The sequence below is a fragment of the Protomyctophum bolini genome, assembly GCF_963924005.1.
Source record: "Protomyctophum bolini genome assembly, chromosome: 16".
Classification (NCBI taxonomy): Eukaryota; Metazoa; Chordata; class Actinopteri; order Myctophiformes; family Myctophidae; genus Protomyctophum; species Protomyctophum bolini.
This window is the reverse complement of record NC_137877.1, coordinates 22,546,938-22,563,344: the sequence shown is the minus strand read 5'-3', so window position 1 is coordinate 22,563,344 and position 16,407 is coordinate 22,546,938. Positions and strand designations below refer to the sequence as shown.

The following is a 16,407-nucleotide window of genomic DNA, read 5'->3' as shown; positions in this document are numbered from 1 at the left end:
ATGTCTCACACCTTCCTCTTGACAATACAACCTATAGATTCTCTGTGAGGTTCAGGTCAGGCCAGTTGGCTGGTCAGTTAAGCACAGTAATACCATAGTCAGCACACCAAATGTGGCCAAATTTGACTGAGGAACTGCCATTGGATTTATTTGAAAGCAGGGAATCATAGCTTCAAATTGACATATTTGTTCAGTTTGAACAAAACAGCGAGTTGAGAAAACAGGCTTGAAACTAGTAGTAGTTTTGGCTCTGTGGGCAGGTACCAAGTGCTGCCTGAAAAGGAAGATCAGCATCAACATAAAGCTTGTTAATGTACGGAGGCACACCGTGCTGTATAATATCATAATAGATGGTTGTGTTGAGACTCTGGACTTGACAAACACAGTGATGATTTTGGCCATGTTATCTGCTGGTGTTGATCCACTGACAGTGAAAACTTAACAATGGTTTCAACACAGCCATCTTTTTAGAGTACATTGTGCTTCAGTATGTTGACAAGCTTCATGGAGATGCTAATTTTCCTTTCCAGCTCGATTTGGCACCTGCCCACAGTGCCAAAACTAAACTAACTGGTGTACTACGGACCATGGTATTATTGTGCTTGACTAATATATTAAAGTCTAAATCATGTTGATTAGGTGATGTAATGGTGATGTAAAACAAACAGCGCAAACACAAACATTATACGATAAAGAGACAATATGACGTAAATTACACATTATGACGTAAATATTCCCTTCATTGTCAATGCATTTACAAAACAAACATTGAACTAAAGACAAACATTAAACCTGTGTATAGTGTGTGTAAAATGAACTTTTACACAATATTCTAATTCAATGAGATGGAGCTGTATATATATATATATATATATATATATATATATATATATGCATTTTTCAGTAATTAGCCTTAAGCTGTCATTAAGCTTTCCTGATGTCTGCTGATTATGAAACACTGTTATAATTACTGTACACGCTGCTAAAAAGAACAAAAAATAAAAGCAATCAACAGAATGGAAGGACACACAGTTCTAATGGAATAAAAATAATGTGCGTCCATGATTCTCAACCTGTGGGCCAGGTCTCACTAGTGGGCCGATATTGCAAGTGGGCCCCCAAATAATTGGCAATAATTGGTCTTAACCCTTAGAGAGAGAACCACACGAAGACGCGTGATGTAATTAATTTCTGTGTGATGCGAACGACGTGATTTGGCGTGGATCTCGTTTTTTATTAATATGTTTAGATTAATTCGGTCCGGAGCACTGCCTGGCCTTAAATTCAGACTACAATACCCAGAAATCCCGTGTCACGTGACACACGTGTATCGGTCTCTTTGATCACTACTATTGGTATCGGCCATGAAAACCCATGTCGGTAAAAATATGGAGATGAGGTTTCTGGTTTCTGCCCGACAAGATAAGATAGCTGGTAAACTACAACAAAACATTGCATCCTCCATGTTATTACTGTTATCACAGTTGCATAATATTCTGTTCATTTTGTTCTTGTCATGTAGCTCAGCACGCTATCATTAAACATCAAACCCAGTGCTTGGGATGCTTTGAATGTGAAGCTTTTTTCAGATTCCTACAACTTTTGAAATAGCTACAGCTATAATGAATAAATGAATAGGTAGGTTGTATAGATTAGGCTGTACTGTACAGGCTTGTGTGTGTGTGTGTGTGTGTGTGTGTGTGTGTGTGTGTGTGTGTGTGTGTGTGTGTGTGTGTGTGTGTGTGTGTGTGTGCGCATGTCTGCGTGTGCGTGATCGGAATAACTTTGATCTCTCAGTTTCCTCTGCGCAGCATGCACTACTGCACCAACGCATCCATAGCTACAGTAAAATAAATTAAGGCAGGAAGGATGCACGCGAGATGCATACAAAGAGAATAACAAATTATTTCAAGCAGATGTAATTTTGTCCAAGTTTCAAATGTAAGAATATAAATGTGCAAGATAATAACTGTAAGTCCACCACCTGATGGGCTAAAGATGTTCAGCTATCAACTCATAACTAGGGGCTGTCACTAAGAAGGCTGCAAGATATATTGACAATTTAAATAAATTACATATTATTATGTCTATATTGGCGAATCCCATCTGCAGAGCACTGGAGATCCGAGATACTGCTGCTCCACACCGCCCCTCTCACATTTTCTGTTTATATCAAGTATTTCCCAGTAGCCCTCATGAAACATCCCAATGAATGGCAGCAGCCATGGCCCAAGGCATTATATTGCCTTTTGTTTTGGCTATAGAGATATTTGTTTTTCCGAATTACACACTGGTATCGGATCGACGGGCAAGTTATGGGTACCAGAATCGGCATCGGGAAGGAAAACAATTGTATCGGTACATCTCTATTGAAAACCACTATGTCTATACAATGTTTAAAATGCATAGCGTATATATGCTACTATTTTACAATGCCAATAGTGGAAAACAGTGACAGTGTGAAGATGTTGAGTGAGTTAAGATTCCACGAACATGTCCAGACATGTGCCCTTCCCTCTGCATAGTTTGGGGATGACACTATAGCTTCTTCCATCCCTGTAATGCCTTATTTATACTTGGTTGCGTACCGCGTCGGTGGCCACTGAAAAAAGCAGATCTACAAGCTCACAACGCGCTGTATTGCAACGTTTTGCAGGCTTGTAGATCTGTTATGTAAAGTGAATGACACCGGCACGCAACCAAAGTATAGCATAGTATAAATAAGTATAAATCAGGCCTTAGTGTGGGTCTACTGTATTTATTTTTGCTTCACTGTGTTTATTTCTTGTGTGGTCCAAATGTGTTGGCCTAGTTTGCACTAGGGTTCTGAGACATGTACTATACAGGTCAACGCGTCAGTACAAGCACTTACAAGATGCAGTCTTACAAACAGCATGTGGGTCAGTGGAGCACCCTGGTCCATATACTGTAAGATGCCAACAACAAGCTTCTCCTTGTTTGTGTTTTTCAATTCATAAGTCATAGCATTGTGAGCTCACTGAAGGAATTGGTGGAAGATAGATACTATATTGACAGAGTTTAGAGATAGTCTGCAACTGATCCATTTTTACTAGGCCATGAGTAATTCAAGTAGGGTACCAGACCAGTAGCAGGGCAAAGGGTGAGCCACTGTGAACACACTGCTAAACAATGAGCTTCAGTGCTCAGTGCTCTTGGTTAAGAATCTGTGTCATTTTAGATTTGCAGCGCTTGCAAGCATTTTTGAACATTTTTGAAAAATCTTGAATCGTTTTACATTTTTAACTCTTCTGAGGGGTCCCTGGCACAAAACAGTTTCAGATGCGGGGGTCCGTGGCAAATTGTGGGGGTCCCTCCACGATTTTTTTTTGAGAACAACTGATTTAGAAGACATTTGTAGAATTAGCCTGAGCTCTTAATGGGTTAAATGCTAACAACACAGGGTAGAAAGAAACAGTGTACTGTACAACAGTCATTGTTTAAACAAAGCTATGTCACCGTTCTGTACACGTGTAATGCAGCCCTGTTCTAACTTCTGACCGGCACTTATTATAATGACGTGGTCTCCTCTGCAGCAACATTCACTGAAAATGTTCATCGGTCTGAGAAAACACTCAAAGGGACCCATGCGCTATTTTGGAACTGCTGAGCAATGAGCATTAGCAACATCTGGTGTGTGCACTGTGGCCACCTTGACACCACCTGCCCAACCCTTAGATGTTTAATGACTTAATCAATCTAATTATGGAAATCATTGCAGGTGGATTGCTTTTAATAAATTGTACTATAGGTCAGTTAAAATGAAAAAGAAAAATACCGTTTTTGCATGTACATTCATTATTATTTTATTGTTATTACATTAGTGATGCACCGAATATTCGTCCGCAGAAAATGGCTAAAAATGCATTTTCAGCCTATTCGGTTTCGCCCCGAATAGGCAGAAAATATGTCACCGGATAGTGTATGGAATTAATGCATTCAAAAGAGCTGAATAATTTTTTTATGGACCCATAATAGTGATTATTATTTAAGTTAAGTTTTGCCATAACCATTTATTTTGCCATAAATCAGGTAGCTTTAAGGTACGGCCATGACAGCAATGATAGGAAAAAAGATATATAATTCTAACCATATTCGGTATTCGGTATTCGGCCAACTATGTCCTATATTCGGTTTCGGCCAAGAATTTCCCTTTCGGTGCATCCCTAATTGTTATATGTGAATACTTGATTGATTCATATTGTCAAATAAACAGGTAAAGAATGATTATAGCTGTTTTATTATTATTACTGTACATATTCATTCATATTACAGCGCATTTTAACTAAAGTTGACGACACAGATCCGATATGGACCAAGTAACTAAGTACAAGTAACTAAGAACACTCAAGCAGCACATTAAAGTATTTTGAAAATACTTTTGTACTTTTACTAAAGTAACAAAATGTCAAAAAGGACTTTTGCTTCGGGGTCCACACATGATTACAAGTGATGATGTTACTCTGGTAACAATTAGCTTCCTGTCATGCCATGACTTATATGGGCCTCTGAAACAGGATAGGGTGTGAGCGGTAGGGGAGTGTAAGTGAGGGTATATACGGTCAATGTAGGTGGTGTCACTGGTGTGTCCATCTGTGTGCACGCATAAAGGCCTGGGTGGTCTGCAGACAGACTATCCAAACCTGTGCTCTCATTCTCTCCTCCTGACTACCCTGGAATGTTTAACCTCCTCCACCACCGCAACAACACACACACATCTACATACAAACGTAACAGAGAACAATGGTGGGGTGGAGCCCTATCGGCCCTCTGTACGTAAATCTGAGACAACCCACTGTCAACAATAAAACTCTGTCACGCAAATGAACAAAAAGCCGCCCTGATAATAAAACGCTGGGCGAGAGCAGGGCTATTATGTGGCTCCGCTAATGGGATGTCAGAAAGACTCCCTGTTCCGCCATATAGCTGCTCAGGCGGCACACAGTGTTGCCGGATTTTGTGAGAGAAATAAGCAACCAGGTCTATGAAAAGAAAACCAGTACTGTACTCTACAAGCTCACGACGTGAGCGCCTTTCTCCTGTCTACATGTCGAAGTGTCCTTGGGCAAGACACTGACTGAACCCTACATTGCCTCCAATGAGTCGGTCGGTGTTAGCTTGCCACCATTGGTGTGTGAATGTAGGAAGTGAGGACGCTGGTGTCGACTGTTCGCCGTTTCACCTCCCAATGTATGAATGAATGAACCATTGTAAAGCGCTTTGAGCACTTGGAAATGTGCTATAAAAATGCAATTCATTATTATTATTCATTAATTAGAAAGCCTATTAATTTATGGGGTTTCCTTGACATGAAAACCACTCTTTAAAAAAATATTTAAGAAGAAATCCCAAATAAGCAACTACACTTCAGAAACAAGCCTGAAAAAACGCAACCTAGTGAACCCACAACTATACAATATCACTTATACATGGCAACACTTACTGGCTAGAGCAAACACTGGCTCCCTCCCTGGGGTCGACACAATGTGAGGAATTAAATGTTAACGCTGCCTCATGCATCTGATCTGGGGATTGAGAAGGGAAGGAATGTCCTTGGCTCTATAGCAGGTACTTTCTTTAGCGCCTTGACAACACAGCAGCAACACAGACTAACTGTTTCACAATATTAAATGCTGACACACTTTGTTAATGTGTAGGACTCTATGTATACGTTTTGAACTTCTTAAACTTCTTCCTACTCCATTTTCGAAATTCCTTTATCTGTTCATTTATGTTTGTTTTATGTGCCAAAATGTGGTCTATCTGTATCCCACGGTGGCCCGTTTCTGAAAACATTTGTCTTTAATCACACAATCTGCACAAGTAGCAAAGAGGCAAATATTTTAAGACACACCTCACCCTGAATGATAAGTGGGAGCACTCTTCAGAGTACAGTGGGTGAAATGTGGTTGCTGGCTTTGTCACTTTGTGTTAAAGTTAAGATGGAAGTGTAAAAATAAAATAGACAAAGACTCAATCAATATGGGGGTGCTTTCAATTCAGCTCCACTTACCATGCACCATCTGACTTTAAACAGCCATTACGTCTTCATAGTTACACGAAAGTGTAATAAAAACCACTAAATTATTTACAGACAAGCATTTAACTGCCGAGAAAGTTTAGTGACTCGAGTGAATTGTCCGTAGCTGTGGCTAAGTGAGAACCAGTCACTCACAGCTTTTGTTTTGCTGTCCTTATTTGTAATTCAGTTTGCCAGGCATAGTACCTGTTAACCTCAAATGGATTCAGAGCCTGTCTGTCAAGGGAGAAGAAAGTCAAAAACGGAGGGCGATATGCGGGGATGCAGGGAAACCAATGTGTCAGAAAGCACAAAGGAACTAACAGAGACAGACTGGGAATTGCTTGGCTGGAGCTGGAAATGGCCAGACACTGGCAGTGATAGGGCCCCTTGCAAGACAAACCAAAGCCATGGATAAATAAATACAATTTGTTTGAACCATTTAAGCCATAATACATACATCACTGCAGTGACTGCACTACAAGTGGAAAATAACCTCGCACTGTCTAACACTGTGACTCACACGTTGTGAGCATTTAGAAATCGCCTACCATTATACTGTATGTTCAAAACGGGATGCCAGGTTGAAAGTGGTTAAAATCATAATCCCCACATCTGTGATTCTTCAACCTCTGTTCCTGTAATTCCTTCAATGGGCAACAAAGCGAGGTGGCCACACTCACCAGGCTGCTACATCAGTGGCCAGTAAACTCAACTAAGGCAGCCCCGTAAACAGATTACCACACACGATTCAGTTCTGTCACGTATAGGGAAACATTGGCCCTTTCCGCTGGCAATCCCCATTATGAAACTACCATCCATGCCACTCCTTTCATTCAGCAATTCACATCCTGCCGTGTTGACATCCCTCTGGAATATACTAGAGCCAAATGCCTCTTTATTACAGTGGTGGCAGGGAAAGCACAAAGCCAATCGTCTTCAACTGGTAAGATATTGCCAAGCGAACCCATTCTTCTAAGAAGCGTTAGAAGACTGTACTTAAAACCTGATTCTGAAGATTTCAAAGAAAACAAATCTAAAATGAGGACTTAATCTGTAGTGCTAGTGCTACAGTACTTGTATCACCACTTCCCACATTAAGGCACTGGGCACGTATCATTGCTTATCATCATGACTACTCTCTTATCAGAAATCAGAATGTGCCAAAGTGTGACAATGGGAAAGGGATATCCAACCTTAGTACTTCTCAGCCTTTCTGCACAGAACTGAATGCAGTTCCAGAAGCCCAAAGGAAAGGGGCTGCCAACGCTGATGTTCTCTGAAATCATAACGCTTCAGAGTAGCTACGTCATTTGAGATCTAAAATGTGGCAGGTTGTACAGTAGAACAGTGATTCTCAACCTGTAGGTACCCACATGATGGTCACTGCATGAAAACATTGAGAACCACTGCTGTAGATTACTTCTATGATCATTGAACGACAAAGCTAATCACACTTTTGAGTATTTTCGGAACTGATCGTTCATCATATGGATGTGCTGCTGATGACAGTGAGAATGACATCGCATATCCATCTATGTGTAGTGTACAATGTTCTCTGGATCCAAGTAGTTTTACAAGATTGATGAAGGACAATGCATGCGAGTACAAAGCATTCTGGTGATAAAAGCTGCCGCTAAAGCCCATACGAGAACAGAACATTAAAAGAAAACTAACTCACAGTACAGCAGAGTTCAAGAACAACTTCCTTAATCACCCGCGTGGAATCTGCCACTCCACTGAATATGACCCAGCCTTGAACTCGTCTATTGACCTTATGGGTCCCATAACGGGGGAATATTTATACAAGCGCATTAGAACAGAACAAGCTTTGTTCATTATGTCCGGTTTTCACTCCTTACCACATTAGCTTAAGACACGCAGTCTGCTTGTATCTGCAAGTCTGGCTACAGGATTAGCAGATTGTTAGACTTGAACCCCAGCAACCCTATTCTGAGCGGAGCATTTGGCAAAAATAGCTGATCTACAAGCTCACAATACATGGCAACGTGACGCATTGTGAGCTTTTAGATCAGCTTTTTTGACAACTATTTTTTTGGTGTAGAGGGGAGTATAGAGGCAACTAGTGGTTTGCTGCTTTTGTGTGACGCTGTAGTATGATCAAGTAGGGCATTCATTTACGAGGAACAAAAAACACAAAAAGGTTAAATATGGAGATAGGAGGTTTCTGCCTGACAGAAACTGTATTAAGGACACACCCACCCTGCTGCTGCGACGTGTTTAAGCAGGACTTCTCCCCAGCAGGAAGTGGCCGAGCTGCAGAAACAGGGAGGAAATGCCTTTGTGATGAGAGGGCTGCCAGATCTCTCCTGACTCTCTCTCTCTCTCTCTCTCTCTCTCTCTCTCTCTCTGTTGCTCTGTCTAGCTCCCCTCCCATCCTTGAACATACTGCCTTCCACGCAAACCTTCTCGCCTACTCGTGATTCATGAGAAAACCAAGGGGTGTGCGATGCTTGAGCGATCCTCACAGGAATATGACAGTACACATACAGCACAGCAGCGCGCTGTGGTGCACCGTTAAAGGTATCCCCGGTAACAATACATCACCTCGGTGACAATGTGGCAGACCAGACAGCAGGGGCACCCATGAAATTGCCAATGAATTCACCGGATAATGTGTGAGTGACACAGATGCCTTGGTTCTCAGAACAGAGAAAATGGGAGAAGAGAAAAGTAAAGCATTCCTTCTGGCCTTGGCTGACTGAAACCAAAGCTCTGATATCGCCTGTCCTGATGGAAGATAGAACTATTAAGCCTCAGTTAGGCCGATACATGCACATCACTGCTGTTCAGAGGGGGAACGACTACTTATCACTAGTAAAATGTAGCTAAAAACCCTTCTTTTTCTTGGTACCAGTCAGTGCTGAGTGCCATATTCTACCTTGACAGCTAGACACCTAAATCATACAATAATGTCTGATTAAAAGGTAATTAATCTTTTACAGGGTGATGAACAGAGAGGAGTGAGTCTGGCTTACTGGGACCAACTAATTACAAAGACATGAACACAGATACAGTTATGTGCCTGGAATAAATGTGCATGTCTAACTGTTTCACCTAACGTGCTCCTCTTCTCCACAGTCATAAAAGTACTGCATCACTTGCAGGCAAAAGTAATTTTGGCTAATAAATAAGTCTGTGATAACTACCTGTGTGCTGCTGTGCCAGCGTGAATAAGGTGTTACATCACAGCACTGCTGGATTCCAACCTTTTATTCTCCCCCAGAAACCATCAACTGCAGTGAGTATCTCACCCATACCTCGGCCGTATCTCAGTCAGAACTGTCAAGCCTCCACAGCCAGAGTTACAATTTACAATTTAGGCATTTTAGCTAACACTCATTAATTACCCAGAGTGACTTGCAAACTGTGTGAAATCGGAGTAAATGCCATGAACCCTAGTCGAAAAACGACAGGGTAACAACAAGTTACTCACGGAAGTAGAGTGCAATGAGAACAATAGTGCCTCAAACTAAGAAACAAACGTAGCATCTGTCTAAAAACAACATACAAAAAGAGTGATATGAGGGGAGAGGAGTGCTAGAGGGCGAGTTGGAGTCTGAAGAGGTGAGTTCGGTCTGGATAATATGTTGGTGACTAGGCCTCACTATAGGAAATAGGAATAGCCCTAGCAAGAGAATACTTTGTTTGTTTGTGTGTGTGTGTGTGTGTGTGTGTGTGTGTGGACATGTTTATAGGCGGCCAACACTTCTGGCTCAATCAGCATGATGAGTCACAGGGTAAATTTGCTTAAGTACATGTTTATGCTCCAACCAGCAGTGCAACTGCCGTGCACATCAGTCCTGGCAGACGTCTTCTCACCATGCAGCGTGCAGCTTGCACTGCAAGCAAGCAAGCAGACACGCTGACAAGACATTACAAGACGAAGACGGGGTCTAATTTAGCGGCGTGACTCCTCCCAGTGTGTGGATCTTTGAGTGCATGTGTGGCCAGTGAATCTATGACGTCATAGCCCAAAAGTCCCCGAGCTTTTCAAGGCATAGAGGGGTGGATTCAAACTACGAACCTGTGTGCCCACATGGCACTGCCAGCAGCTTTTCCAATACTGGTATCAGTATCGGAACAACTTTATATACTGTGTGTGTGTGTGTGTGTGTGTGTGTGTGTGTGTGTGTGTGTGTGTGTGTGTGTGTGTGTGTGTGTGTGTGTGTGTGTGTGTGTGTGTGTGTGTGTGTGTGTGTGTGTGTGTGTGCGCGCGCGCGCGCGCGTGCGCGCGTGTGTGTGTGTGTGTGTGTGTTTCTCAGTATCAGCTATTATATTATGTCTGCTGTGTCTGACAAGTATGTCAACTGTATTGTACTGTATGTAACAATGTTCTGCTGTCTAGGCACTTTGTAACTGGATTGTTCTCCAATCTCCTGGATTGTTTTCTGACTGCATTGTCAGTGTTTACTTCCTTTGTACAAGGTATTCTTGTACTTCTGTTTATGTGGATATTTCATATTTTGCCTGTGTGCGTGTGTGAAAGGTACTTCCTTGGCCTACAGTCAGCGTGCACAAGACATTTGGCAGACAGACAGACAGACAGACAGACCCATTTGTAGACATCTTGTCTACTTGGAAAAGTATAATTCTATAATATAAGTATTTCTCTGGCTTCAGCAGCCCTCGCTTCCACTATCAACTATCCCAGCTCGCAGTACAAACACAGCGAGGTGAAACGGCCACGGGGATAAAGTAGAGAGGAATGTGTGGAATGCCACAGCGTTCCAAATTAAATCATACATTATTCAAGTGAGAGGGGAAGACGGGGAGGGGGAAACGTACACTTGCAACAATGCCAGGGGTCAGAGGGCAGCGTTCAGAAGAAAGTCATTCTGGGCTTTTTATCCGGATCTTCAGCTAGTCTCTGCTCGTCGTTACAAATCTTGTCAGAGACTAATTTACAATGGTGAATCCCCAAACAATAGGAGCCAATAGGAATGAATGCATCATCCTTGAATCTTCCAGTGAGCCCACCCCAGTGCACCCACCACCGCCCGCCCCAAGTTAACAACATGCAAACAGCCCCCCCAAATTCACCCCACTCTCACGTTGTTCTTCCGAGTTCCACACAACTACATAGCCTAGAATGTGAATAGCATATATAGACTAGTGATTCTCAACTTTCTTATATATTTCAAAGACCCCCAGTTTGATATGCATTAGTCCCCCCCATCCATGGACCCCCATCTAATATCTTTTTTCCGGGACGCCTAAATCTACACTGCCAAAATCCTCAGTGTTAAATGATAGTACAAACGGAACCAACTCTCAGAGTTATATAACTGCAGCCAAAAGGGTCCATTTGGTTTCATTAGCAGGCTACACTTTCAGAGTCACAGACCTGTAATTTGTAGTCTCTGAGTTACAGAGACTGTTACAGAGAGTTACAAACTGTACATCTCAAGGATGCCCCAGGGGGTCCCAGAATGGACCCCCCCCCACGCACACACACACACACACACACACACACACACACACACACACACACACACGTTGAGAATCAGCGTAGTAAGAATAAGCTATTCCCTTCCTGGTAAAATCGTACATCAATCTGGATACAGCACCAGATGATGCCTGGTGCGAGGGTTAGAGGTCAATGACAATGGGGTGGGTCAGCCTCCAGGATGACTCACATCTAACGTGATTTCTGGCGTACCCTTCCTTCGTTGACAGCGGAGGGTGACAGCCAGGGTTGGCTAAGGGCGCGCGGGTGGGAATGTGGCATGCACAGCAGCCCCTCTGTTTGACACCGGGCCAATGCCAGTGACCTCTCCTCTGTGTCATAAAGCATGCTGTAATGCTAGTGTTTCTCATAGTGAGGACTGGGGACGGCCACACAGGTGTTCTTGAGGGGGTTTCAGGGGGTCCACAGGCAAAATGAGTAAATATAGCATCAAGACTAGATTGACAACTTTAACGATGTGCTGTAGGCCTTTTTGAAAATGGCCAATCTACACACTCAGAGCTTGTAGATATGCTATTTAAAATACGATTTTAAGGTTAAGGACGGGGGGTCCGTCCTTAACCCCCCCTGGACCCCCCTGGAACTTAATGAATAAGTTTGAGATCAACCACTCCTGTAATTAACTGTACTTGTCATGCCCTGGCTGGCAATGGTACACGGAGATGCACGTTGTTGCATGTTCAGACTCAGGGGGGATGGTCTTATCTTATTTGGAATCGCAAGCATGCACATTCATTCATTCACACAATGAAGTCTATTGAAATAGAATTCCAGTTGCAGTTCAGAATTGGACTTTTCAAGACTTGGGGTAAAACACAGATAAGTTGTTCTTGGAGTACAATTTCAGGAGTTCGCTTACTGCAGTGTTTCTCAAAGTGTGTGGGGGAGGGGGGGTCTGGGTACCCCCAGGGGTCCTTGGGGGCATTCCAGGGCAGCCCCAGTTAAATTATTGAATATCATCAAAATTGTCAACTATTTTGGCCCGGGACCGGGTCACTGGCATAGAGGTCCGGGCACCTAGGTTGCAACCGGACAGTGTGTCGCGGGTTCGAATCCCGATGATATTGGCTGCGTGTCACTCCCTATCTCTTTCTCCCCATTTCCTGCCAGCCTACTGTCCTATCAACAAAGGCATAAAATCCCTAAAATAAATCTTAAAAATATATATATTAAACACTTTATCCATATTCTTAAGCTATTCAAAAATCACACCTGTGTGAACCGAGTGGTGCAACTCCCCTCCCCCCCCCCCCCCCCCCTCTCTCTCATTAGCAGGCAGCAGGCACAGCATACCCCTCTCTCTGTTTCTGGCGCCCCCTACTGGTATTAATAAGTCACATACTCGTGCTCATGATACATACATAGGTGGAGGGGTGTGTGTACACGGACATTGCTGGTTGTAGGAGTGGTTGCACCACTCAAAAATAGCCAATATACAAGCTCACAGTGTGTCGCACGAGCTTGGTTCCTTTTGAAAAATGTAGAATTTTTAATAATTAAAAAAAAAGAATCTTCGCTTAAAGCTGCTATAAGCAATAATATGTCAACATTTTAATGACTTTGTTTTTTTTGGTATTTAGACAGCCAGCAATGAGTAAAGAATTTAGTCTCTGTGACACATCTAGGGGCCACAATCTGCATTCAAAGATGTTCCTAGAAGCTTGGTCATTGGTCGAAAAAAACCCGGTTAAAATGACTAACCAATCAAGAAGTAGACAGGCAAATCGACCAATTACAAAGCTTCTAGGAAAATCTTTGAATGCAGATTGTGGCCCCTAGATGTGTCAAAGAGACACATTTTTTTGTGGGAGCGTTTTAACCATTATTGCTGGCTGTTTGAATACCAAAAAGAAATAAAAAATGTGACATATTATTGCTTATAGCAGCTTTAATGGGAGGTCCTTGAGAACCACTGGCCTGCTGAATCCTTTAGGTAGTTTAAAATATATTCTAATGAGCGTGGAGAGAGAAGCACACACTTCCCTGCATGGAGATTGACAGCTGCTGCTAGCAAAGTAAACCACGGTCTCATGCCTCAGCTATCTAAGTGAAACATCGTGGGAGGGGGGTACAGTGTCCCATGCATAATTCATTGAGGAATGTTATTTTAACTCTCCCAAAAATGCAGCATGTCTGTCTGGGCGGGTCTGACAAAAATCGTCATAACTGACTAATGGTTTTAATTTTACTTTACTATATAACCTATGTACCTACTATATCATATCTGTCAGGTAGAAATCTATCTCATCTCCATATTATAACTTTTTGTTTCTTAGTTTATTTGTTTTCCGTAAATTAAAGCCGTACTTGATCATACTGCAGCGTCACACAAAAGCATCAAAAGTAGCAGATCTGCAAGCTCGAATGTGACACAATATCACGTTTTTAGCTTGAAGATCTGCTACTTTTGCTCATTTTGAATTTGAATCCTGAAAAATGACAGTTTGACATGAGGTTTCTACCAGACAGAGGCGATTATTAGCTACATAGCCTATCTTTACATGCCTTTTGTATCGTTTAGTTCATGAACACTATTTTAACAGTTTTATTTTTTCTTCTTCTCGTGCATTGCATAGTTTGTTGCATTTACGTTGTCATTTGTCATTAACCATTCAATCATGCATCTAAAACAAACTTGTATCCTGTTTAGCTATTAAAGTTGCTATCCAACACAAATGAATGTATAATTAGCCTACCCAAATTACCAGCTTTTACTGTTAGTGTCAACCTAACTTCTCAGCTTGTGGAAACAGAGCCAATGTGTGAATGTCTTCTTCTTGTAAACATCATTTCACTGGGCCGTTGTAAAGTAATTTCAACACATTTTGAGGCATACCTGTATAGTTTTCGATTGAAAGCACCAAATATGAATAAATTATCAAATAGAGATTACTGTTGCTCTAGGAATTGTACTTCCAACCCCAGGGCAGAGCAGCCAGCCAGCTGCCAGACATGGGCTAAGGGTTAAACTTAATGATGATGATGATGCCAGCCTCTCACTTCAAATCCAGGGAGAGTCGGGTTTTTTGATACCATGGCAACGCATGTCAGCCATGCGATAACAGACAGTGCAATTTCTACTTGGAAGAAAAGCAGACTTCCTTCATTACCTCGGTGTGTTAAAATACGAGTGTTTCAATCACTGCCAAATCCTTCTATTTTTTGTTTTTGTTTGTTGTCTTAGGGTTGTAGTTAAATGTAAGACAATGTGTATCCTATATAATAGGCTTGTGTAGATATATATAACTTCAGAGACGGCACAGACGTCCCCATAGGATACATAATAACATCACCCTTGATTAAAGACAATAACGTCTATTCAAAACGGGTCAGATAATGTAGCACGACAAAAAGACTATTCTAATCACCCATTCACCGTGTCTACAGGGCTCGTGCTTCGCTTTTTAGCTGTGTCCATTTATTATGCCATAAGATAAAAACAGACCCATTTTCTACCGCATTCTGTTTAAAAAAAACGCAAACTTTTCATTCCCAAAGAACCGTAGAGAGGGGAACCTAAATATGCTCCCAGGTGGAACGAACGCTGGAGTCGACAACACTTTTCAGTAACGTGTTTCTTTCACCTCCTCTTTCTCTCTCGGGCAGAGGGGAAAAAGAAAGACCACCAAGCCTTCGACACACGTACAGTATACAAAGGAAAGACCTGCATCAAAGAGAAGACCGCAACTTACCTGAGATACTATAACAACTCTGCGGATAGTATCCAAATCCAAACGATACATGAACGGGCTGTTGTAGTGAAGTGCTCTCTGTCTCTCTCTCTCTCCCCAGTTTAACTTGTACTTGTTTCTGTGTAGCTGAGCTGCCTGCTGCTAATCGACGATGGGAGAGCAGCAGAGACCCCCTCCACTCTGATGTCACGGGAACAGGGAGGAGCATCATGTTACACTGGGATTGGGAGGATTTGGTCTTTTTTTGTTTGTTTGTTTTTTTCATTTATTTTCCCACACAACACGATGACACCTCCAGGGAGCTTCAAGTTACACATTATCTCAGACATGGTGATCAACGAGATTTTTCGCGTCTTTTATTTCATCCGTTGTTCAGATTTGTTTAGCCGCGTCGTTCCAACAAGAATTAGTGAATGAATCCCAAATGAATGAATGAATGAATGAATGAATGAATGATGGCATGGCACTGTACTACTGTCTGTCACTGACTGCCTCGTTTATTATGCGTTTATTAAACTGTTAGTGAAGTCAACTCTTCACAATAGGAACACTTCACGTGTATTTCCATCAGCATACCATCAGGGGTTGGTTGACAATCAGTAATTCGTTTTTTTATAAACGAGTGATTCTCAAAGTGGGGTCCTGGGGCTGGGGGGTATGGTCCTGGTCCAGGCATGGGGTCCCCAGCAAAAGTAGTTAACATAGCGTCACAATCATTTTAACCGCTTTATCCATGTGTTGGCTATTCAGAAATATAACAGAACTTGGCATACGAGCTTGTACAGCTATTTTTGATTTTTGAAAAATATTGAAAATGGTTGAAAATGTTGAATAATTGAGAATCTTTCTGACATAAATATCTTCTGGGTGTCCCTGGCACAAAGGGGTGCATACGTTGGTCACCCGTGGCTTCCTGTGAGGTTAGGGTGAGGTTAGGGTTTGAATTCGAGGAGGGTGTCTAAATGGTGTGTCTGACTAAACACATGCACCCGGCACAAAACCTTTCAGATGGGGGGGGGGGGGGGGGGGGTCCGCGGCCAAATACTTGGGGTGCTTGACTTGAAAAAGTTTTGAGAAACCCCCCAGCACACACAGACACACACACACACACACACACACACACACACACACACGATCAAACATTAACAAATACAGGCCTATATATTCCGAGGCAGTGCGAGGCGGTC

At 42.3% G+C, this 16,407-nt stretch overlaps 1 protein-coding gene across 1 annotated transcript in view; it reads right to left on the bottom strand.

The window, feature by feature from the left end:
- LOC308330452 (SH3 domain-binding protein 4) overlaps positions 1–15,351 on the bottom strand; it is a 54,236-nt gene extending 38,885 nt beyond the window's left edge. The window contains exon 1 of the mRNA XM_080785312.1: positions 15,221–15,351. The gene's annotated coding sequence lies outside the window, so the exon portion shown is untranslated. The remainder of the gene's footprint in view (positions 1–15,220) is intronic.
- Between the last annotated feature and the right edge of the window lie 1,056 nt (positions 15,352–16,407).